Source organism: Hyperoodon ampullatus (genome assembly GCF_949752795.1).
Source record: "Hyperoodon ampullatus genome assembly, chromosome: 1".
Taxonomy (NCBI): Eukaryota; Metazoa; Chordata; class Mammalia; order Artiodactyla; family Ziphiidae; genus Hyperoodon; species Hyperoodon ampullatus.
The window spans coordinates 222250727-222274367 of NC_136914.1; the positions used below are offsets into that span (position 1 = coordinate 222250727).

The window sequence follows — 23641 nt, forward strand, 5'->3', positions numbered from 1 at the left end:
CATCAGCAGGTGGACTCTCAACCACTGCGCCACCAGGGAAGCCCCATGCAGTTGTTTTTAACTATGAGGAAACATAGTTAACTTGGAGAACTAACAAGTTCAAGTGCTTTAAATGTAACAACTAGCTCTGTAGTGGTGGGGGGAAGTCCTGATTGGTTAGCACTTGCCACTTGCCATGGTGTAAATTCTCCCATCATGGCTGATTTTGAGCCACCAGCATGATGTCACTGAACATGGAGTTGGAGAGACACGTGTGCGGTCAGTATAGACCAGGGCAGCACGCGGCTGTGTGCAACTCACTTAATTTATGTTCTCATAAAGAAAACGTGATCCCACGACTCTCTCTGGGGTGAAACCAGTATCAGCAATGGAGACATCAGCTGATTTCATCCCCAGTGTGCAGTTGTGGTTGTGTTGATGTAGCCCCAGGAGGGAGGCTGGACGGATGGATGGATGGATGGGGATTACACAGAGAGGAGACTGTATGTCTCACCTTTGCAGAGCGCAGAGCAGCCAGCAGTGAACAGAGCAAAGGGGTTCCGGGGGAGCTGTCGAGAGGGGAGGGGAGAGGAGGAGAAAGAGCTAAGAATTCCCAATCCTGTAAGAAATGCTGCCCAGCAAGAGCCTTTGCTAGGCTCTGACCCCTGTGCCATCCAAGTCTGATACTCTGGGCAGCACTCAGAGGGGAAGCCAGGTATCTGGAGAACAGCCACGCACCTCTGCTGCTGATGTCTGGACCCTGGTCCCAGCCAGCAGTGCCCCTAAGACATAGCCCCAGCTGGAGCCCGCATCGGAGCTGGCATGCAGAGTGCCCATATCCGCTGTCTGTCCTCGAGCCTGGGCGCAGAGGGCCCTGAAGTGGCCCCTGTCAGTGCTTTGGTGGCTTTACGAGGGCTCCCAGGCAGCCCTCGCCTCGGTCCTGCCCGAGTGCCGGCCACGCGGGACTCAGAATGGGGAGGTGGGTCCAGAATGTGTGGGAGCCAGGGACGGGGTGTGGGCCCCTGGGTGGCAGGGGACGGACCCCCCAGAAGGGTGAGGCTCCCCTCACTCAACACGGCGTGGCAGGGGGAGCTTTCCCCCGGGGGCAGCCCCGCCCTGTCGCGTTGGCCACAGCCGTCCTCTTTCTTTCACAGCAGCCCCAGTAACTTCACCTTCTGCTCCTGAATTCGGTCTGAATGTTTGTTTCGCCCTTTCTGACCAGCTTTTCTTCTCCGTCCCTTCCTTCAAGCCTGATGCAGGTGACCCTGCCGGTGCAGCAGCCAGTGCCCCGGCCGGTGCCCCTGTGGCCCGAGATGTGCCCCAGCCCCGCTGGGCCCTGCTCTCCCCACTCCTCCGCCGTCACCACTGTCCCCCGCTCTGCTTCCAGGGCCTTTGCTCCAGCTGTTTGTTCTCTAGAGGCCGGAACCCACGCTGAGTTAAAAAAAGAAAATCCCAGAGACACCTCGGGGTCTGGTGCTGACCTTGCACAGTCGAAGCCCTGGCTGAGCACAGGGGCGGGTTGGGGGCAGGGCTGCCAGGCTCTGTAGTGATGGGCCCCCCGGACCTACAGGTCCCACACCAACAATGCCACCCCGCCTGCCAGTCTTGAGGGGAAGCCCTGCCCCCACCCCCCACGCCCGCCTCAGCGAGCCACACCGCAAGTGCTTCGTGTGGGGAGAGTCAAAGGCTGAGAAAATACGGGCCTCTGGATGGGCGTGTGTTAGGGTTCAGGGACTCTGCATTCCTGGCCCAGAGCAGCCAGGGGCACAGCACCTGTCCCCTCGCCTCCAAGGTGACCACGTCCCCAGCCGACCTGAAGCGTTGCTCTCTAGAGCAGCAAGCTAGGCTGTTTAAGTTTTTTTTTGAATTTATTTTATTTATTTATTTATTTTTGGCTGTGTTGGGTCTTCGTTGCTGCGCCCAGGCTTTCTCTAGTCGCAGCGAGCGGGGGCTACTCTTCGTTGAGGTGCGCGGGCTTCTCTTCGTTGAGGTGCGCGGGCTTCTCATTGCGGTGGCTTCTCTTGTTGCGGACCACGGGCTCTAGGTGCTTAGGCTTCAGCAGTTGTGGCCTGTTGGGCTCAGTAGTTGTGGCTCGTGGGATCTAGAGCACAGGCTCAGCAGTTGTGGCACACAGGCTCAGTAGTTGTGGCTCATTGGCTCTAGAGCGTAGGCTCGGTAGTTGTGGCACACGGCCTTAGTTGCTCCGCGGCATGTGGGATCTTCCCAAACCAGGGCTCGAACCCGTGTCCCCTGCATTGGCAGGCGGATTCTTAACCACTGCGCCACCAGGGAAGCCCTAGGCCGTTTAATTTTTTCAAAGAGAAGTTTTTATAAATGTCTGCACAGAAACATCCGTATTGGTGGGTTCTTGCTCCTCAGGACCCACCGTGACAATAGCTCGCAGGGGCTAAGTCTGCCCTCCGAGGGTGGGGGGACACACCAAGGTCTGCCGGGCGGGGCATCGGGGGGGCAGCCCCCGCCCAGGGCCCGGCCCACAGCTTGCGTTGTTCTCTGGGGGCCGAAGATGCAGGAGCGAAGGTTAGGGAAAGCCAGACGTCGCTTTCTGGACCAGCTGTGGTGCCAGCAGGGCGGTTATTTATGAGACGGCGGAGCGTCCACACATCAAGGCTTCCCCCAGCAGCGCAGCTGGGGAGGGCTCTGAAATGATCTCGTGGTGCCCCCTCTGCTGAGCCACTGGAGAGAAAACGGGGCGTCACCCGCAAGGACCCGGGCTTCCCCCGAGCCTCATACAGACCCGGGCAAAACCTCGTCCCTGCGCTGCTGGGTTTCCGCACAGCCTCCGGGACGCTGTGTGCAGGAGTGTCTGTCCGGCCTTAACCGGGGCCGCTCCCCGCAGGCGGTCGGATGGGTGGGTTGTGTGCGGTGGCGCCTTCCCCCGCCTGAGGAAGGCGGCTCGGAGCTTAAAGACGGCGCCTCCTTGGCGGCGGCCAGGCTTGTTCAGAGCACGCATCGCAGGTCCTAATTTTTTATCTGTTCCAAGAGCTGCCAATTGCTGGATCGAGCTGGGCCCACCATTCTGGCTTCTAAGCCACCTCCAAAGACAAAGGCCAGTCAGCAAAAATTGAAATTCAGCTTCAAAATGGTGACGTGGGCTCAAACCACAGCGTCACCATCCCGTGGGCCCACGCAGGATGGCAGACGAGAGAAGGTGTGGGCAGTAGCCACGTGGGCTCCGCATGTCCCCTTTGTCCAGGGTCAAAGGAGCTGGACCGCTAAGGCACACGAGACCCCCTCCAGGGAAGGCCATGGTGCTGGGGGGCTCACCCCTCTAACGTTAATCACCAGTTAGGGATTGGCCCCTGTAATTTTCGTCCACTGGTGCTTCCTTCCTGTGTTAATAGCCCAGAACGATGCCTTTTCCTCTCCATCCCGACAGACCCATTGGCTCTCCCGCATCTGTGGGGTCAGATCTATGGGGTTCCCTACTGGGCAGCCTTGGCCGGCGGCTGCAGAGCTGAGGTCAGGCTCTCGGTTCAGACCCGGGGGTCCCTGGTGCCACAGCCTCTCTGATCTGCAGGCCCCCTGCGTGCACTGGCTCTCCAGCCTCTGGGCTCGGCTTTGAATGAATTCATTATTCCCAAGCCTGACGCAGCGTGCTGGGCCGCCAGTTTCTCCAGGCTGGCAGTGCTCGGACGCTGGCCACTGCCAAATCCAGTTGTTTGACTTAATGTTTCAAGGCCAAGTTCTTTCAGGAAAGTTCTCTCCATCCCCACCCCACCCCCCTTAGAAAAATAGATGTGCAGTTGACTGGCTTTGCAGGGTTTTAATCCTTCTTTCTATCCAAAGAATAGCGTGAACAGCTCATTCGTCCACACACATAACACTCTCTCTCCGTCTCTGTCTGTCTATCTCTCTCTCCTCCCAAATGCACATGAGCTGGAACTGGGAGAGTGTGGACGCTGAGCATTTCGGGGATGGGGGCTGCAGAGCAAGTGCTAGCTGTGGTCTAAGCAAAAGAAAGAGCCCTTGGCTGCCAGGAAATGGAGGTACTCATGGGTGGCCATGGGGAAATGCTGGAACCTTCCATGCGGGCTTTGCTGCAGCTGGATGTGCCTGTTGGCATTCCTCTTAATGCCTGTGATGTCTTAAAAACCTGACCTAGTTAATAATCCATCTCTATATTTATACTCCCGCCTCTTCCCCACGGTGGGAGGGGTGGCGCCCTGCAGGCTCTGGACTTGGCCTTGCCTGTCCTGGTGGCGAGGGCACACACAGTCAGAGGGGTCTTTCTTGTGCTCCGAAGGCACCATCAGAGCCAAGAGAACTTTTCCTGGCCCAGAATTCTGAGTCAAGGTGTGACGTGGGCCTTGGCAAAGGCGAGCATCTCCAGGCCTTCCTCAGACAGCCACTCCCACTCCTTGGCCACTGTGCTGAGACTGGGATGTAGCCCCAGGCTGGGAGGTGTAGGAGGGCGGGGTAGCATCCGTCCCATCTGCCCAGGGGCCCCTGTCCCACGGGATGCACCCAGTGACTCAACGGGAAAGGGAGACAGAGTGGGTCCATGGCCCAGCACTGCCACTTACCTGCTCTGGGACCAAGGGGTTCACAGCCCCTTTCTGAGCCTGCTTCCTCATCCATAGATCAAAGGCCAGATCATAATCCTGCACAGACTGAGGGCAGAGTGGGCTTGTGGCATTGGCTGTGCCCTGTAACGTCCGAGAAGACCCCGTGGTTTTTAGCAAACACCGTCGCCCACCTCTTTGCAGAAAATGGGATTCCCTGTCCCAGATAGAAAAGATCTCTCCTGTCCTGAGGCCCAAGATCACTGTTCTTTTGCGAAGTTTCCACCTGACCTGAGCGTGAGGGCTTCCTGTCTCCACGGCTCCCTGCGTGGGGACACAGCAGCCGCTAAAGGATGATGTGGCGCTTGCAGAATACGAGGCCTCCAAAGGGAGGTCGAGGTGGGTGTTGTGTGCAGTGCTATTTCGGGGTCTGGGCTTGTTAATTAAAGGGGAGGCAGGGCAGGAGGACGGCCTGCCTGCCAGCAAGCCTCCAGTTAGTGTCCTGGTGAACAAATGTGTCCTGAGTGTCCAGCCGGGGCAGCGGCTTACAGGGAGAAAAGAGCATGCGCAGGGAAGGTCCATGCAGGATGGTGGGAGGAGATGAATTTGGCCACCACCAGGTGATCAGGGCCATTTAGGCCACCACAGCACCGGGTGGAGGCTCCTGACGGTGGGGCGGAGCTGGGGGGCCTCATTCACAGACCCAGGGCCCGGGGCACAGGGTGGGGCCCATCCCACCCCTGGTGGAAGATGGGAGGAGGCAGGGCTGCTGACTCCCATCCTGCTGCCCCCAGGGCCCTCCCGGGAGCCGGGGCTCCAAGCAGCGCAGACAGAGAATGTCAGGTCTAGCACAGAGCCTGGGATGGAAACAGGCCCAGAGTGGGAAGCAGACTTGCCCAGAACAACATGGCAAGTGGCTGGCATTGTGCTGCCTCCCTCGTTTTACAGGGGTGGAAACTGAGGCAGCATTTGTGCAGGCCGCTCTTTCTTCCTGCTGGGCAGCCCTCAGGTGGTCTGCATGTGGCAGCAAGGTGGTCCTCACTGCCCATTAGCGTCACGGGGAGATTAGACCAGCCAACCCCTGGGCCAACCCCAGACCAACTAAGGGAAATCTCTGGGCGGGGGTTGGGTTCAGTCATCAGCATCCCTAATGGATCTTTTCAGAGACTAGACCTTTGTTTCGGTGATTTTTCTCTGTTGTTTTTCTGTTTTCAATTTCATTGTTTTCCGCTCTGATCTTTATTATTTCCTTCCTCTGCTTGCCTTGGGTTTGTTTTGCTCGTCTTTTTCTGATTTCTGAAGGTGGGAGCTTAGATGATGGATTTGAGAACTTTCCTCCTATGTAAGCATTTTTTTTTTAAATTAATTAATTTATTTATTTTTGGCTGCGTTGGGTCTCCGTTGCTGAGCGCGGGCTTTCTCTAGTTCCGGCGAGTGGGGGCTACTCTTCGTTGCTGTGCATGGGCTTCTCATTGAGGTGGCTTCTCTTGTTGCGGAGCGGGGGCTCTAGGCGCACGGGCTTCAGTAGTTCTGGTGCATGGGCTCGGTAGTTGTGACTCACGGGCTCTAGAGCGCAGGCTCGGTCGTTGTGGCGCGCGGGCTTAGTTACTCCACGGCATGTGGGATCTTCGCGGACGAGGGCTTGAACCCATGTCCCCTGCATTGGCAGGCGGATTCTTAACCACTGTGCCACCAGGGAAGTCCCCTACGTAAGTGTTTTTAGTGCTATAAATTTCCCTCTGGGTCCTGCTCTAGCTGCATCCCACAGCTTTGATACCACACACACGAGTCATTGTTCTAAGCTCCCCAGGTGATTCCGATAAGCAGCTGGATCTGAGAACCAGCCTTCTCATCTCCTGTCTGATCGTGGGCCTCTGGAAATGGAGCTGACAGCACTTCCCAGTCTACTCCCTAGCGTTCTGAGGAAGAAGTTAGGCTTTTTCTGCTGAAGAACCTTGTTTAGGGGTAACTTAAGACACCTTCCTCCACCTTGTAACACACACTGGAAAAGTTAATTCTTAAGTTTGTATGGCAATAAGCAAGTACATAGGAAACTGGGGGGAGGTGGGAAGGAGGAGGAGTGGGTCAGGAGGGAGGAGGGGCCCTATCAGATGTTAAGTATAGTGTAAAGCCTCAGTCCCTGGAACTGTATGGTCCTGACACACACCTGGGCTGAGGGACCAGTGAGGGACGGTGTTCCTGCAGTGCCAGGCCCTGTGCCCAGAATCGGGTGCCCAGGAAGGAATAGCATTTCAGACGGCACCTGGGGCCCTACTTTCCACGGGATCTTCAACCTACACAGCTTCCTTCCACCCATCGCCAGACCAGCCTGCCCATTCTCCAGTCCTGGCAACCTGAGCCCTTCAAATACACCGAGCCTAGGGCTCAAGTCCCAAAGGTCACTGGAGAGGGGATCTGAGGGGGTTGAGAGAGAAGATGAGTCACTGGGGCTTCCCCGAACGTGGGGGACGCCCTGACCCCTGAATCCTGAGCCTAAACCGCTGCCATCAGCCAGGTTCCCGCTTCTGGTCCTGCTTCCCCATCTGTAAAGAAGACAGCGCCCCCCTGAGGATCACTGAGCAAATGCCTCTGAGGGCTGCTGCCACCATCCCCCGCCCCGCAGCCAGATGGGAGCTGCTTCCAGGGCTTTCTGGAGGCCAGAGGGCCAGACTGTTCAGGGCTGGTTTATGGCTTCCCAGTAAGTCGTGGGGCAGGACCAGGGTCTGAGGAAAATCAGAGCAGTGTTGAGTGAATGTTCTGGAGGAGCAGCTGGTCCTCCTGGGCTGGAGACGAAACCGAAGAAAACAAGGTTCCGTCTAGGAATCGTCCAGGGCGCGGCGGCCCGCCAGGAGCTGGGGCAGCTTGGACGGGGTCCCTGCGCGCACAATCGGCCCAGTGTGGGGCACGCCGCCGGGATGAATGGCCCCTCACTGGGCGGCTTTGACCATTTACGAGGTGCTGTCTGGGCTGTGATGAATGAGGTGGCGTCCGTCAGCTTTTCGGGGAACCCAGCCGGGGTGGAAGGTGCCAAGTAAATACGGGGGAGGGGCGCTGGTCTCCCCGCTGGTTCTCTCCAGGCCCTCCAGACCGTGCCTCAGTTTCCCCATCTGCGCCCACTCCCCGATGCCCAGCCCTGTGTTGTAAGTGCAGGTGGTGAGAGTCCTGGCAAGAAGGGAGCCCAGGAACCCCCTCTGCTCGGGCCTGTGCCTGGCAGGTGGCCGGCTCAGCTCTCTGGAAGGACAGACTCGTCCCATCTCTGTGCAGCCTCCCTGGGCTGCCTCGGGCCAGCATCTGCCCTCCCTGGGCCTCAGTTTTCTCACCTGAGAAATGAGGGGTTGTACCCTAAAGTCCCTCCGGCTCCTGGGTTTGGGGGCTCGTTTACTGTGTTTGGGGCTTGTTCCAGCCGGTGGGTACAGGGAAGATGCCAGCGTTGGAGTCCCAGCCCCACCACGTGCTGGCCAGGTGGCCCGAAGCAAACCGCCACTCCTGTGTTCCCCCTCTCCAGGGGCTGAGATGCGAAGCCTTCTCCAGGTGGACCTGAAGGAGGTGCCACCAAGGATGTGCTGGGTGGACCCCCAGTGCTCTCTGTCCCTAGGGTAATGGCTTCAGGCCTGTCTGGCACTGTGGGTAGGTGGGCAGAGGGGACGGGGTGAAGGCCAGCCCTGGGTGGTCTCCAGGTGGCATTCGTTGGACGTGGCAGGTACCACCGGCCCCAAGGTTACCTCGGCTCACCTGGGGGCGCTCTGTAATTAACGGATACGCTCCGCAGAGCTGGTGGCATTTGCCATGCCCGGCTGGGTCTCTGGCCCCAAGGTCTGGGCTGGCCCGGGCTGGCCCTCCCACGGCTGGTGAGCTGCAGGACCTAGGTGGAACCGCTGTGCCTCTTGTTTATCTGGCTGGGCTGGAGCATAACCTTGACTTTCCAGCTTCCTTAATACCTCCGGTGAAGTGGTGGCAAAACAAAACTAGAAACTTTGCTTCTATTATTATGTACATGATTAAGACAGCTTTACTGCAGCCTCCAAGGGAACTTGGAGGAACGGTCCTACCCATTATCCCACCTCGCTTAGACCGCTGTTTATCTCCTCTGCGTTCCTGCCAGCCCCCTTCTGTAGCCACGGTCACGTGCATGTATAACTCTTATCTCCCCCTGGTCCTTGTTCATAGCCGCATCTTATTTTACGGAGCAGATAAACCATACTCCCCTGTGGTTGGACTGGTTTGGACTGGTTCCTTTGCTGTCGTGAGCACCTCTATTGTACCTATAGCTTTTGTCCTTCCGTTCAGCTCACTTTTGTTGAAAACCTTCCACATGCCATGCTCTGTATGAGGTCTCTTTAGAATGACGTCTTTAGGACAGATTTCCAGGAATGGGGCTGAAGAACTTGATTCTTTTAAAGGATCTTAACATCTACAGCCACATTCCCCTCCAACAGAGTGTTGTCAGCTTGCATCCCTGGGGAGGAGGAGGACAGCGGAGTGTGTCTGCGCCCCAGGCATGCTGCATCATGGCAAAAAAGAGAGGCCGCACGGCCACTGCGCTGCAGAGTCACATGCAGGGGTCGGGAAGGCTGTCCCGGAGGCAGGGGTGCTGCTGATGAGACCCGCCCCCCGTGGGGGGACAGTCCTCGTAAACAGGTGCATCAGTCTCAACGAGCAGCCCCCGGGAAGCGTTTCTTGATGCCCACCTGGGACGATTTGGCCCCTTCTGTACTGCCTGGCCTCTGGTCTGTGATGGCCATCAGCACTGTCACCTCATCACCAGCCCGACCAGTGCACACTGTCCTGTTCATTCCTCATGGGGACAAGGGGAAGTCACCTGCTCCAGCGGGATTTGCACCCCAGCTGCACCAGCCCAGGGCCCCTGTGCGAAGTGCTCCCTCCAGGCCCGCCCCACTGTGGCCCCTGCTGACCTCCGAGGGGCCAGGAGGGTCTCCTTCCCTCCCCTTGCACGGGAGGAGCCCACGCTCCGAGCTCAGTGGCAGGTGGGGACCAGGCAGAGGTGCCAGAGGACAGCTGACACCAGGAGCAGGTCCTGAGCGATCTGGCTGCGGGTCCTTTTTCTCAGGGGCCCCAGGGGGGCTGAGTGAAGGAGGGGGTGCATAGCAGGCTGTCAGGGAGGGAGTGACTGCCACCCCACCCTGCAGGCGCCCTCTGAGACCTGTGATGTGCAGGATTGGAACCGAGCAGTAAAATCCCCCTGTGGGGCTCATTAAACACAGGCTCTAAGACTTCACTTGGCTCCTGGGACCTTTGCCGCTGCCTGCGCTGCACCGGCCCACCCATCCCCGCCCCCATCCCTACCCCGCATACCATCTGTCCTGGGTCAGCGTCCGCCTAGGTCTCCTGTTGGCCCCTGAGGCGGGAGTGTCCACCCCCAGATGGGAGGAGGGAGCAGGAGGCCAGGAAGGTCAGCTGAAGCCCCGGGTTTATGAGTGGAGAATCTGAAGTCCACAGAGGAGAGGGGACCGCTCTGAACTTGGCCTGTCCAGGCGGGAGCTTGGGAGCACGTGGGAGGTAGTTTAGGAAAACCTTGGCTGAACAAGCCAGCGACCCCCTGAGCCAGACCTTAGGGAGTCAGGGGGGCGGCTCAAGCCAGTCTTGGAGCCACGCAATAGCTGCCTTGGGGTGAGAGGGCCCGAGGTCTGCTCGTAAGGGAAGAACATCTTCTGAGCTTCTGAGACCCCCTGCCGGGTCCTCGCCATGCATGAGCCACGCGTACCCTCACGTGGGCAGGGGCAAGGCCCTCCGGGTCTGTGCTGCTGGGAAGGTTGTCCCTCATGGACAGTCGTCTGCTTCTCTGTAACCTACAGAGTTTCCCTCTTTGCTTTGGCTGCCGGGGAACTCAAAGCTACGTTTTTGTTGTTGTTGTTGTTGTTGTTCAAACTCCTAGGCCTCTGGCACTGTCCTAAACGTCACTGTGTGCCTTTCTAGGCTACCTGGGCCATTAAAAAAAACCAACTCTTTATTTCATCGGTGTCGTTCTATGTTGCAGGAGCCTGGTCTTTTCCGCCGGTGTGTGTTGTTTCATTGTATGACTGGATCACAATTATTGTTCATTCTGCTGTTGATGGGCACTTGCGTTGTTTCTTGTTCAGGGTCGCTATGAACAGAGCTGGTGGAACGTTCCTGTCCACGTCTCTCGGTGGACATGGCCTCACTTCTCTCAGGCACCCACCAGGGTGGAATCCCTGGGTCACGCGTATTCATGTGTTTAGCATTAGGAGATACTGTATCTGCCAAACGTTTTCTGGAACGCCGCACCCTCTCACACGCCCCCCGCCGCACCGTGGTGAGAGTTCCCGTTGCTCACGTCCTGCCAGCCCTCGGTGCTGTACCTCTGGCCGTTCGGGTGGGTGTGCGGGGTGCACTGCTCTGAATTTGCATATCCCCAGTGGCTCTTGCTACTGAGCACCTTTGAGCTCCCTGTGGCCACGGGACCTCCTGGTTTGTGAAGTGCCGACTTTGACCCTTTTTAAGTGGCACAGGCGTAGCAAAGTAGGTAAAGGCTGGTAGACCAGAAGTCCCACGTGAGCCCCCGGGAAGCCATGGAGCTGATGAAGCTGCACTTTGGAGCTCAGGCTGCACGTTCCACGGGATGAGAGCTCCACACGCTGGTCCCCAAACACACCGGCAGGTGCGGCCTGGCCCATCGCCTTAGGAGATGTCCCTCCCGAGCTGACAGAGGTTCTGGGTGCGAGCCCTGCTCTGCCACGAGCTCTGGGCAAGTTCCTCACCCGTCCTGAGCCTTGGCTTCTTCACCTGTCGGGGCGGGGGGGTGGTATGGGTGCCACCTCCCAGGACAGCTTGGGCGGTGCCAGCATGGTGCCCCACGTATAGGAACCCCCGTTGTCCACAAGCTCCCCCGGCCTGGACACCCAGGTCTGCGCCTGGTGGAGATGACACCAGGCCTCCAATGAGTGGGACGGTCCGACCCCCCATTCCCCAGGACTGGGAGGGGCACCACCTCTCCATGCCCTCCCTCTCTCCTGGGCCACCTCGTGAGAACCAGAGCTTGGGTGTGCAGGCCCAGGGCTGGCTGCACTAACTAACCACGGGGTCTCCCTGACCTGGTCTAGCCTCCCAAGGAGGGGGATGTGTGACATTTGTGGAGAAGGCAGGGGAGAGTGCCCCGCCCTGTGCCCCTGTGGGCCCGGGTCGGGGCGCAGGTGGACCTCTCGGGGAATTTGGCCGTTGGAGAGCACATCGGAAGGGTCTGGGCCAGCTTGTTTTAATCTAAACACACACCAGGTGTTCAACATGTTTTTATCAAAATATCCTGAACAGCTGTCAGGGGCTCCTCTGCTGCGAGGCCAGATGCCCAGCCCCCAGCAGGCCCGTCCCTCTGCCTAAGTGAGCTTTTTAGGTGGACCCCTGCCCGCCGCCGGGTAGCCCAGCCCTCTGGCTCCTGGTGGGGTTTGGACAGTGCTTCCGGCAGGTTGGGAAGGCAGACAGGCCTGCCGGCCCTGCTCTGTGACCCCGGGCGGGCCACTGACCCTCTCTGAACCTCTGTTTTGTCAGCTGTACGATGGGGGCAGTAGCACCTATCTCCTGGGCTGCTGCACAGACCAAAGCAGCTATAGCATGTATGTTCCCTCACCAGGTCCCCGAGGGAGGGGGCGCTCAGTGACTGTCACTGTTATGAATAATGTCATGCATAGAGCATCCCGTCAGCTTGGAGACGCGGCCGCAAGGGCAGGCTTGGGGGCACAGCTGGGTCAGCGTCCCCCAGAGGCTGCCCCTTCCCTCTCAGAGGAGTCCAGAGTCCCTGGGCCCAGCCATGCGGCGTCTCTGCAGGTCTCGCATCGCCCGCTGCCCGGCTCGCCCCTCCCCCGCCGAGCAGGAGCACAGCACTTTGTCCCGGGCGGCCTGGCTGTCCCTTGGGGAAGGCCTCCCTGAGATTCGTGGTCCTCAGGACCTCAGGACCTTCTCAGCAGGTGGTACGTGCTCTCCGGACACCGAGCCCAAGGTGGGCTTCCCGTGCACAGATGAGGCCTTGCCCTCCCCTCTGGCCAGAGCGGCCCACGAGGGCTCTTCATCCAGCCCTGTCCAGCGCCTGCCGCCCATCCCCCTACCCAGGCCGTGCATCTGCGGTGGGCCCCGCCATGCATCATCTCCCTGCGTCTCCACCACGGCCCTGGGAGGGGGTCTTTTCAGCCCCACTTACAGACAAGAGACTCAGGTCTCCAAGTGTTTGCTCAAGGTCTCACAGCAGCCAGGGCCAGCCCAGTCCAAACCCCTGGTCAGGCATCCTCTGCCAGGCCCAGCAGGCAGCCCACCGCCCTCCGCAGCGCTCCTTCCCGCGCCCTGGCCCGGGTGTGGCTGTAATCAGGGACCTCTGGGGTCAGGCCCGACACGCCTTCTGGGAACGAGACAGGGGGAAGAAGAGAGAAACCGCCCGCGCTATTCGACAGCCTGTGGGAGCCACGGGGGTGTGTGATGGCTGACCACTCAGGCCTGACCTGGGGTGCCCCGGGGGCTCCCTGCCTCCCAGGGAGCTACGTCTGCTCCATGGACAGAGCCACCCACTTTGGGGTGCTCTTCCCATGACACTGGAAGGTCCCAACTGGATTCCCAGCGTCCCTGAGGCCATGGGGGTGTTCATTCATTCATTCATTCAGGGGGTGGGGTGGGTCCTGGAGACCATGGTGGGGCTGGTGCTTTCTGCGTCGGGCCTTGCGGAGGGGAGTGGGCGTGAGAGGATGTTCCAGGCAGTGGCACGGGCGGCTCGGGGAACAGGGCAGGACGAACACAAGAGCCGGGGGGTCGTGGGGAGGGGCGAGACGGGTGGCTGGCGGGCTCTGGAGCCAGTTCATGGGCCGCGTTAGGGGGGCTGGATTTAGTCTTGGTGACGGTGGGGAACCGCAGGGTGACAGGCACCCTGCCCAGACCCCCTCAGACCCCTCGCGGCTGGTTTTGTGCAGCCCCCAGCTTCCACGCGCTTCTGCTTCCGACACCCGCCCCTGCAGCTCTGCTTAGGACGCTGTCCTCGGACGCTGGAGCCTGCTTAGCGTGAAGCCGCGGAGCCCCGCAGGCCTGGGGTGTGGGGAGGAGGCTTGCCTCTTAGGGTTCAGTTACACTGGCCACCAACAGGGCCGGCCCAGGCTGGCTGTTGACATTTTCATGCTTCTGAGAGTCTGGCTTTGGGGGAGAGGGCGTTTTTCATTCTGGTAAGTGGTTCTCCAGAAGGTTCTCTGTGGCCTGGCACTGCTACCCAGACGGAGAGCTCCGGCGCTTGGGGGCTGGGCAGCGGGGCCTCCCGGGGGAGGTGAGGGTCCAGACTGCATGTGCCCCGCAGGCTGGGGCCTGGGCTCTAGGCAGGAACAGGACGGTGAGGCCAGGCGGGGGCTCCCAGGCCCTGAGCCTCGGTCACCCGCCTTTCTGCCCATCGCCCTTTGGCTATGGGGACGGACTGGCCCCCCCGCCTAGATTTCTAGGACAGCTCGGGCTCAGATGCCTGGTGATGACACACAGCTCCTGGACGGGTCAGAAGAAAGGAGGCCACTTGCCCGTCCGCTCAGGCAGTTGGCTGACTGTTCCTGTCCCTGCCAGCTCCCAGCATAAGGCCACCACAGGGATGCCCCTGATTAGGGGGCTCACAGTCTGGAGGGAGCGTCACACAGGTAACCAGACAACTACAGTAGAGTGACAGATGCTCCGATGGGGTCGACACAGGTGCCACGGAGCACAGAATGGGCACCTAACCGAGGTGAGGGCTGGGGAAAGGCTTCCTAGAGGAGGTGACTCGTTCCTTGGAAAATGAGTCCCAGAGAGCCAGTGGTCGGTGCAGGGCAGCAAATTCAGAGGCCCTCAGGGGCAGGCAGGAAATGTAGGGGACTGACTGGGCCTGGTCTAAGAATAGGGAGGCAATGGAGAGTGCTGGGAGTGTGGTCAACTAGAAGCCACTTGCCTCGCTCAGGGGAGCGGCTGCCACACTGCAGCAGCTCAGTTTTGCCTGCGGAATCCCGGCCCATAGTTACTGAACCTTTCAGATTTTCAAAAGAAGCGAAATTTCCAGCTCCTGTTCTTGAAAAACACTATGCGGGCCCAACCAGACATGTCCAGGGGCCACCGGTTTGTGACTCTGCCCTCACTGTGCATAGGACTTGGGCAAAGGCTGAGGCAGGGGCTCCAGCCAGGGCTGGGGGCTCAAGGGACCTCGTTTGTCAGTGTGAGGGAGTTTCTCGAGTCCGCCGATGTGCTGGTGGGCGGCCGTGTGGCACCACCCACGCATCTCTGCGTGTCCCACCTTTGTTCTCAGCACCTCAGGTGCCTGCGGCCGATGGGCAGTGAGGGCCGTGCAGGAAGCAGCTGGCGCGTCGGGTCAGTTCTGTTTAACAAGGTGCCACCAGGCTGAAACACGCCGTAAACAGGCCCGTTTCCTCCCTGCGGGCAGAGGGGCCCCAGGGCCGGTGCCAGGGTCCACGGTGAAATCCCTCCCCGCTGGGCTCAGGCCCCCACTGCCCTCTGCCCGGCTGCTCCTGGCCAGAGCAGGCCTGGCGCTGGGTGCTGGCAACCCCGAGGCCCAGGTAAGGAGTTCTGGCTTCTCTGCCACTCTGCCTGGGCACGCCCAGCCACGGAAGGCTGTGCAGCTCCAGTGTGGACCGTTTTCCTCGTTCATTTCCTCTTTCATTTTCCTTGTTGGTTTTTCGCAAACACCGTGCTATCCTCCGGGCGTTAGTCAAAGCTGGCAAACACTTCCAAGGGCCCGCCTCTGGCCTGGAGCTGAGCCAGAGGTGAGGTGCACCCCTGCCCGCAGGGCTCTCGGCCTGGCCGGAGGTTGACCAGAACATCAGTGATTCCCGGATGCAGAGTATGTCCTGTGTGCCAAGGGACGAATCCCTAAAATGAGCCCGGATTTAAATCCAGACACAGAGGATTGAAGTCCCAGTGCTGCCATTTACTGCCTGTGGGACTTTAGGCAAGTTCCTCCCCCTCTTGGGTCTGTGTCATCACCTCTAGAACAGGCCGGTCACGGTGCCCATCATGGGGCGTTGTGCAGGGTACATGGGAAATGCTCCTCAAAGCCCTCCCTCAGCAGCCGTGGGGGCCAGTGCCCAGTTGTCCCCCTTGTCCTCCTGGTGCAGTGTCTGTGGCTCACCCATCCCCCAAGCCAGGTGAGCTTTGCCCGCATCCCCAGAGCCTGCCTGCTGGCTGGGTGGGACCTCTAGTCGGTGGCAGCTTCCTTCTCCTGCCTTGGGTTACACACCAGGGCTCAGAGCCTCTGGGACTGGTCCAGCAAGTGCCTCCTTCTGGTGGGAGAGACTCCTGGTCCTTGCCAGCTGGAGGATGGGTCAGCCAGGGTGGGGTTCTGGGCCCTGGGGCGCCACCTGCCTGGAGGAAAGGGGCATCCCGTGCCGCCCAGGCTGCAAGGTGGAACACACAGGCGTGGGCCTCCCCTCCTTCTGGGTCGTACCCCTGGCCCACCCCAGGCCCCACGTGCCCTTGCAAGGAGAGTGTGTCCCCCAGGTGGGGGCACAGGAACCCTCCCCCATCTTTAGATCCTCCTCCCATCAGAGGCTGCAGGGAGGGGGAGGGGGAGGGGGAGGCAGCCAACCTGCGACGCCCCGTCCCGTCCCCGGCTGACGTCCACTGGCGTTAGTTCCGTCAGGGGCCCGGCTCGCCAGGGCGCACCTCTTTCTCATTTGCACAGACTCCCAGGGGGAGGGGCTGCTCTGGGGGAAGCCCACCCCTGCCCCTTCCCCACCCCTGCCCGTTACAGATGAGCAGACAGCCAGACGGACGGGAGAGGCCCGGGCGCCCGCCAGGAAAGGGAGCTCTGGGGCGCGGCCACCTCCCCTGGCAGAGCTCTGACCTCAAGGGGGATCCCAGGCGACAGAAGTGTGTCCCCATTCCCTTTCCAGGCCAGGGAGCCGTGGTCCTCAGAGGGGCCTGAGGCGAGGACTATCCTAGGCCTGGGTTTTTATCTCAGTATTTTTCCCCCTCTGTGATTTTAAAGCGTCCCAAGAAGTGCCCGTCTGCGTGAGCCGGTTGGGCGGGGGGAGGGCAGGTCTCTCCCATCAGTGGCAGGAGGGGCCCCGGGCTGCAGGGTCCCCAGGTGGGGCTCGGGGGCTCCAGGCTGGCCTGTGCCAGGTGTCGGGCCGAGTCTGGACCCAGGCACGTGGTCTGAGGGGGGGCGGTGGGAGCCGAGGGTCTGGTGGGTGGGGCTGGGGGACACAGGCCTGAGGCCTGAGCAGGTTTCTGAGCGAGGACAGGGATCCGAGGCTGGAGCTGATGACTGGTCCAGGCAGGACGGCACAGGGCCTGAGTCCCCGTCTCCGGGGCGGCCTCCCTGCAAGCAGGGATGGGTCAGAGTCCCCTTGTGAAGCAGGGCTCCGCGGACCTCAGCAGAACGGGGCGTGGGCTCCGCGGGGAGCAGCTCCTGCGTAGGTCTCTGCGTCAACAGCAGGAACAGCGGTTCCCGGAGGTGCCCGGGGTGTCTGCCCAGGCCTGGGCCTGCCCCGCCCGCCCTGTTCTGCCTCTGAGATCTGTGGCAGTGAGCACCCTCCTGGCCACCCCACTGCGAGGTGGCACCTGCCAGCAGCCAGCTCAGGCCGGGGATTGCTGGCTGCCCCATTGGGTCCCAGCAAGCTGCCGTCTTGACGGTGAGCGTCCTGGGCCAGCAGGTGGACGGCAGGAAGCCCCGTGCCACAGGTCTCATGTTTGGGCCACGGCTGGTGGCAGGAATCCCATAATCGGCCTTCAGAAAAGCGTGGATGAGGGCGGGAGGCGGCAGATACCAGGCACCCTCCCCCGGGCGTTTGCTGGAGGCCATGCTCTGGCCTGTACCGTCGTAGAAACAAGCGCTCGGGCCCTGGCCCTGGGACTCCGGGGGCTCAGAGGGAAAGACGCCCTCGGCCCAGCCTCGTCACCTCCGGCCCCACGGGAATCCAAGCCCTCTGTCCTTCTTCTCCAACTTCGTCAGCACAGCCCGGAGTTGGCGTCAGTCTCGGTGGCGTCACCCTCCCAGAGCCACGGCCCGGTTCCCTGAATCCACGTGGCCAGCCCGCCCCAGTGCCCGGCCCTCAGCCACCAGGGGTGTGGCCGGCCCTTGGATAACAGTCGGGACAAGGACGCACGCCCCTCCCTGTGCGGGCAGTGCCGTGGCCTCCGGTCTCAGGAGCCTCTGCCCGGCCGGCCCTGCCCTGGAGCGGACCAGGTGGGGAGCTGGTGGTGGGCGGCGCCGTCTCCTCGAGAACTTCACGGGGAGAGGCTGCACCGCTGTCCCCTCGGTCGGCGGAGCCGGGTGGGCCCGGAGGCGGTCCTTGCTGGGCGTCCAGCTGCCGGTACAGAGATCGTCCCTGTGAGGCCGTCCAGGCCGACACAGATTGGCCTTGTTCTCTGCCTCTGTCATTCCCTCCTTCCCCCGGCTCCAGGGGCGTGAGGGGGCGGAATAACTAATGACAGGCGGCGCCCTGCTGGGTTGGGGGGGGGGGCCTTTGTTCATTTACTGGTCGGCAGACACTTCCTGGGTGCCTTGTGGGTCAGGCCTGTGTGGGCAGCCACTGGTGCAGGAAGCCTGGCCCCTCCCTCTAGGCAGCCCAGGTCAGCTGGTGCCCAGCCAGAATGGTACGAGGGTCTGGCGGGGGCGGGCACGTTCTGGGTGCTCAGAAAAAGAGAGCAGCTCGCCACGGAGCATAGAGTTGGAGTTGGGAACAAGTGGGTGAGGCTTTGAAGGATGAATAGGAGTTTGCAGGTAGAGCAGGACCTAGTGGTCATGCCATTCCAGGACGTCGCGTGGACAGAGGTGTGGGAGAGCGTGGGCCCTGGACACTGGGTGACTGGGAGGACACCCAGCTGGGACGGATTTGTCTGCTTGCTCTTCTGAGAAGCTGGGCTGTGACATGGGTGATAGGGAGCCACAGCAGAGTTTACACAGGGAGAGGTGGGAGCTGTTGACAAGACGGGGAGGATCCGCACAGGTCCCCAGGCTCAGACTCAGCCGGAGACACCTGGCACCACCCCCACACAGGAGCCCAGGAGAGCAGAGGCAGCATGCCCCTCAGCCATACAAGCACCCAGGGAACCTGCCTCTGCCTCCAACTTTGGGGAGGGACCTGAGGGCCATGCTCAAATGGATGGCGGGGGCAGGGATCCAGCCTCTCATGCCCCTTTTTCCAGAAGCTTCCCTGACCCCCGCACAACCCCCCATAAATTCCCTCAGACCCCGCACCTTTTTCTTCCCTTCCCAGCCCTTGTCACGACTGTGAGTGTGGGACTGGACAGTGAGCCCTGGGAGGGCCGAGGGCAGAGGGCAGGAGGCCGACCCTGGCGTCGGCTCGAGGGCCGGCACGTGCAGGCGAGGTGCCAGGTGCTTCATTCTCAGAGTGACCCTGAGAGCCAGGCCGTGTGCCCACCTTACAGATGGGGAAAATGAGGCTCAGGGAAGTGAAGAGACAGCTGGTTGGGGATAGAGCAGGGAGCCCACCCTGTGTGGGCCTGGGGCAGGGGAGGCGCAGCCGTGACCCCCATGGGGGCCCCGGCCGAGCCGCAGCTGAGCCTGTGGGTGCAGGGAGAGGGGGCTTCTCCTAAGTCCCAGGGGGCGGAGGGGCGATCAGGGCACAGCCCGCTCTCTGCCCGGAGACTCTGGTGTCTGCTCCCCCCCTTTATGTGCCCTCTTTCTCCTCCTTTCTGTTTCTCTTTCTCGCTTCTTCCCTCCATCCCTCCCTCTGTGCGTCTCTCTGCCTGTCTGACCCTCTCTCTTCCCTCCCTCCCTCCGTCTCTCTTCCCTCCCTCCCTCCGTCTCTCTTCCTGTGTGTGTGCGTCTCTCTGTGTCCTCTGTCTGCCTGTCTGTCTCTTCCCCGCTCCCGTCTCAGCCCTCCCGGCCCAGCCGTGCCCGCCTCTCCCTTTCCTTCCCCACGCGTGCAGCCCTGTCCTGGCAGGGTCTGCTCAAAGCCAGGGCGTCTCTTGGCCCCTTTGTCCATTACCCTCTGTTTCTGTTCCCACTGCCAAAGGGCATGTCTTTGCTGGGTTTCTTGGTTCAGCTTCTGTAGTGTGACATCTTTGAGACCCCATGGGTTGCAGGTCACTGGCCAGCGTGCAGTGGAGGCCTCTCCTGCCCAGTTAGGCCATGCATAGCTGCCTCGGGGGCTTCAAGGGGGGCGGGCCCAGGATGAGTCCCCTCCATGTACCCCGGCTCCCTGAGAGCCACAGCCCACAGCAGCATCACGTAATTAAGACATAAAAGTCCACGATTTCCTCTGTGTGTTGGCAAACAGCGGCCGGCTGCTAATGCAATCCTTTCTTTTAATGGATTCTTGAATTTAAATGATATGTAATTAAACGTAATTAGCCACGTACCCATTCAGCTTGGTACCGTACGCTGAGTGGGGCCGCCTTGAATCTCATTATGAAGCATCTTCTTTTTTTTTTTTTTTTGCGGTACGCGGGCCTCTCACTGTTGTGGCCTCTCCCGTTGCGGAGCACAGGCTCCGGACGCGCAGGCTCAGCGGCCATGGCTCACGGGCCCAGCTGCTCCGCGGCATGTGGGATCCTCCCGGACCGGGGCACGAACCCGTGTCCCCAGCGTCGGCAGGCGGACTCCCAACCACTGCGCCACCAGGGAAGCCCTATGAAGCATATTTTATGGGCGGATTTCTTCTTCCCTCTTGGGGTGGAGTTCGTTTGACCGGACAGTAAACCTGGCCCAAGGGCCGGTGAAGGTCCAAGGAGGACAGTCCTGGGCCAGCCGCCCAGGGGATCACAGGGATGACGAATCAGGGTTGGGGGGTTTTGCTGGGAGAAGTTCCGGTTCTTTGAGCAGCCACTGGCCTCACTGTCGAGGAGAGAAGTCAGGAATCTGATGGGAACTGGTGGGAGGGGGCACAGAGCGGGGACAAGGGGTGTCAGCGCCTGGGCAGGTGCAGCCTGAAGATGTCCCCCTCCCCTGACAACCCCCTCCTGAGTGGTGGCTGGGGCACCGCCCCGTCGGGTAGCTGGGCCTCGGGGCTGCCTTCCAGCCCCAGGGGCAGCTGAGGGAGACCCATAAGGGCACATCCCGGGCCATGCAGGGCTGCAGCCTCACGCACACAGGCCAGCATGAGGCAAGACCAGGGGCCAGGGGGCCAGGGCGCTGGTACCACCATTGGGACATCCCCTAGGGTCCCGGCCTCCCCGCCCCTCCTGCTGGCAATGCCTGTGGGTACACACGCCCACCCCACCCGCCAAACTCACTGTCGGCCCTGCGCCTCGGATGCTGATGTGTATCCGTGTGTCCCATCTGTCTGTCCCCCCGGCAGCCTATGTGCCCAGGGCGGGGCCCAAGGCCGGGTCCTGGCCAATCTCCCTGCCCGTCACACAGTACCCTCCTGACGGCTGGCTGCGCCCTCAGTGGTCGTGACCACCGTGCTGAACGCCCGCACGAGGCCTGCGGGGCCCCTCCAGCTTCGCGTGTCTCCCGCGCTTCTCCCGGGATCACCTTCATCTAGAGACAGGGACGCCGCGGCCTGGAGGTGTGCGCGCTCACCCGAGGTCACCAGGTGGGTGAGGGGTGGAGCCTGCTGCGCTCAGGGCACAGATGAGCAAACTGAGGCAGAGAGATGGTTTGCCAGGGGTGGGTTTACTGCCCATTCAGGTGCTCCGTCTCCATTTCTCAGAGGGCGCCTCCTGCCCACCTGCCAGCCCAGCTCGCTGTGCCCTGGGCCAGGCCGGCCCCTCTCAGGTGGAGCCGCCCAGAGACGTACCCCCTCCCCCACCTGCTTCGGAAGGACCTGAGGGAGGGGGCGCCCCTCAGTCTGTACAGGGGAGGGGTTGTCTGCACACCAGGAAGGCCTGGGTTCCCAAGGAGGAAGCCCCTCCCGCAGGACGGGCTGTCCACAGAGCACCTGGGCGGCCGGGAGGCCGTGAGCGCCCACCGCTGGGAGGACCGAAAGGAAGGGGCCCATGGAGGGTGGACGGCCAGGACCAGGGCTCCCCAAGCCCTTGCTGCAGAAGCCCAAGAGGCAGCTGGTTGAGGCTCGCAGGCCACTTGCGGTCTCTGTTGCACATTTTCTTCTTTTTACAAAGTTTTAAAAATATGAAAACCATTGTTAGCTCAAGGGTTGTACGAAAACAGGCTGCCGGAGGAATCTGACCCATAGGCCATAGAGAATAGCCGCAGTGATGGGAGATAGACACCTTATATATGTGAGATTATATGCGACCTTTTTAATTAAATTTTCGAGGTATAACATATACCTCAAGTGTATGTTACATATGCATGTTTATGTGCATATAAAGTGCACTGAAACTGAAGAATGTGATGCAGTTTCCGACATGTGCCACCCCTGTAATCATCACCCAGGTCAAGATCTAGAACACTGCCAGCACCCCCATCCCGTTTCCCCAGGAAGGAACCATCGCCTCGCCTCTGCACGGGAGGCTGGTCGTACCCGTTCCCGAACCTGATACAAACAGGTCGTCTGGTTTGGGTTCTTCGCGCCTGGTCCTTCGGCCCGTCGTGATGTCTGTGGGTGGGGGGAGTGGATGGACACTGCAGCGTGGCAGGTGATTCACTGCGGGTGGTGGTGTCCGGTGCTGTCCTGATGTGCACGTACCACCCTCTGTCTCTCTGTTCTCCCGCTGATGGAGTTTCTGTCCTGTGCAGTTTCTGCCTTTTTGCTATTGCGACTGAAGCTGCTCGGAACATTCTAGTACATGTCTTTGGTGAACATGTCGATGCGCTTTGGCTGTGTTGCATACCTAGGAGTGGAATTGTGTGTCACAAGTAGGTGCCCACATGGTTTTCCAGAGTGTGTGCCACGTACAACCTTTCGCTATTAACGAGCATTTCAGCACTGATGCAGAACAACGTGGATCTTAAATTCCCATGTTCACTATAGATGGTCTGGATCTGGCAGGAATAAAATAACGATCCCTTAAAACACCTCCACTGCCACGAGAGAGGTGCTGATCCTGTGGGTGGTGGTGAGGGTCCCTGTGCACTCGTCCCCTTGTCTTGTCCCCAAGGCTCATGCCTGGGGCCTCACCTCTGGGGGAGTCACGTCCCCTCCGCAGCACCTGTCTGTGAGTGTGTCGATCCCTGAGCCGCAGGGTGGCCACACTCGAGAAGACCAGAGGAGCGATGCCTGCCGGCCCTGGCACCTGTAGGTGGCCTCTGCGTGGAGTGGGCGCTGCCCACTGTGACCCTCCTGGAGTGGGGGGAGCGTCCAGTGGCAGGGCATGCCCTTGGAGGCTCTGGCACCCAGAGTGTCGCTGGGAATCAGAGGAACCGGGTCAGATGCCGGTCCTGCTCCCCCTGCGGCATGGCCTCGAGCAAGTCTCTGAACCTCGCTGAGCCCCCATTTCCTCACCTGTCAGAGGGGGGCCCCTGCCTCCTCCCCGAGGATGGAAGGAGAAAATGACGTGAGACGTGGGAGGGCCGTGCCTGGGGGCTACAGCAGGAAGGGGGGCCGCGCAGAGTCAAGGGGGGGCCCTCCTCAGTCATAAGGAGTGTCCGCACTTCCCTCCCCCTACACCCCTGCCCAGGTCCCAGGCCTCAGCAGCCCCTGGGGAGGGGGCTTCTAGGCTCCTGGGCTGAAAGCTCTTTAAAAGAAAAGGTGCCGTTGCCCAGGACAGCATTTTAGGGTCACGTGCTTCATAGATGCCAAATCCTTCAAAGGGGCAACTTGACTTTAATGATGGTGTCAGAGCCAAGTTCAACCACTTCCTTCCAGGCCAGGGCGGGAGCTTCCGAGGTGAGGGCCCGGTGCTGGGAGGGTGACTTGTGCTTTCCCAGGGCGCTCGGGTCAGACCTTGGGGTAGTCGGAGTGGCCCCTACACCCGCCGAGCTCCAGCCTGTGAGCAGTAGCACGGCCCTTCCTGTCGCCAGGACCCCACGCTCCGGTTCACAGCCCTCCAGGCTGCCCCCAGCCCCCGGGATGAGGTCCCAGTCCCTCCCGCAACTGTCACGACTCTGGGGGACGTTCCCTGGAGCCCAGCCCGAGCCCCTCCTCCCTCCTGTGGCCGGGGCCCCAGCCCCACGGCAGTCCTCCTCCCCCTGCGTGTGTCCACCTGGAGCCCTGCTTTGCTTCAGGACTCAGCCCCCACACGGGGCCCCCTTGGTGCTGCATGGACCCCACAGGCATCCACGAGCATCATGTGGTCTCGCTCCCCTTGTCCTCCGCATCCAGCGGGACCTCAGGGAATACAGCAGGGGATGG

The 23641-nt window shown here is 60.8% G+C and overlaps 1 protein-coding gene across 2 annotated transcripts in view; it reads left to right on the forward strand.

Annotated features, from left to right (window-relative positions):
• LHPP (phospholysine phosphohistidine inorganic pyrophosphate phosphatase) overlaps positions 1–23641 on the forward strand; it is a gene marked incomplete at both ends in the record, with an annotated part of 137845 nt that overhangs the window by 113548 nt on the left and 656 nt on the right. The window lies entirely within an intron of this gene.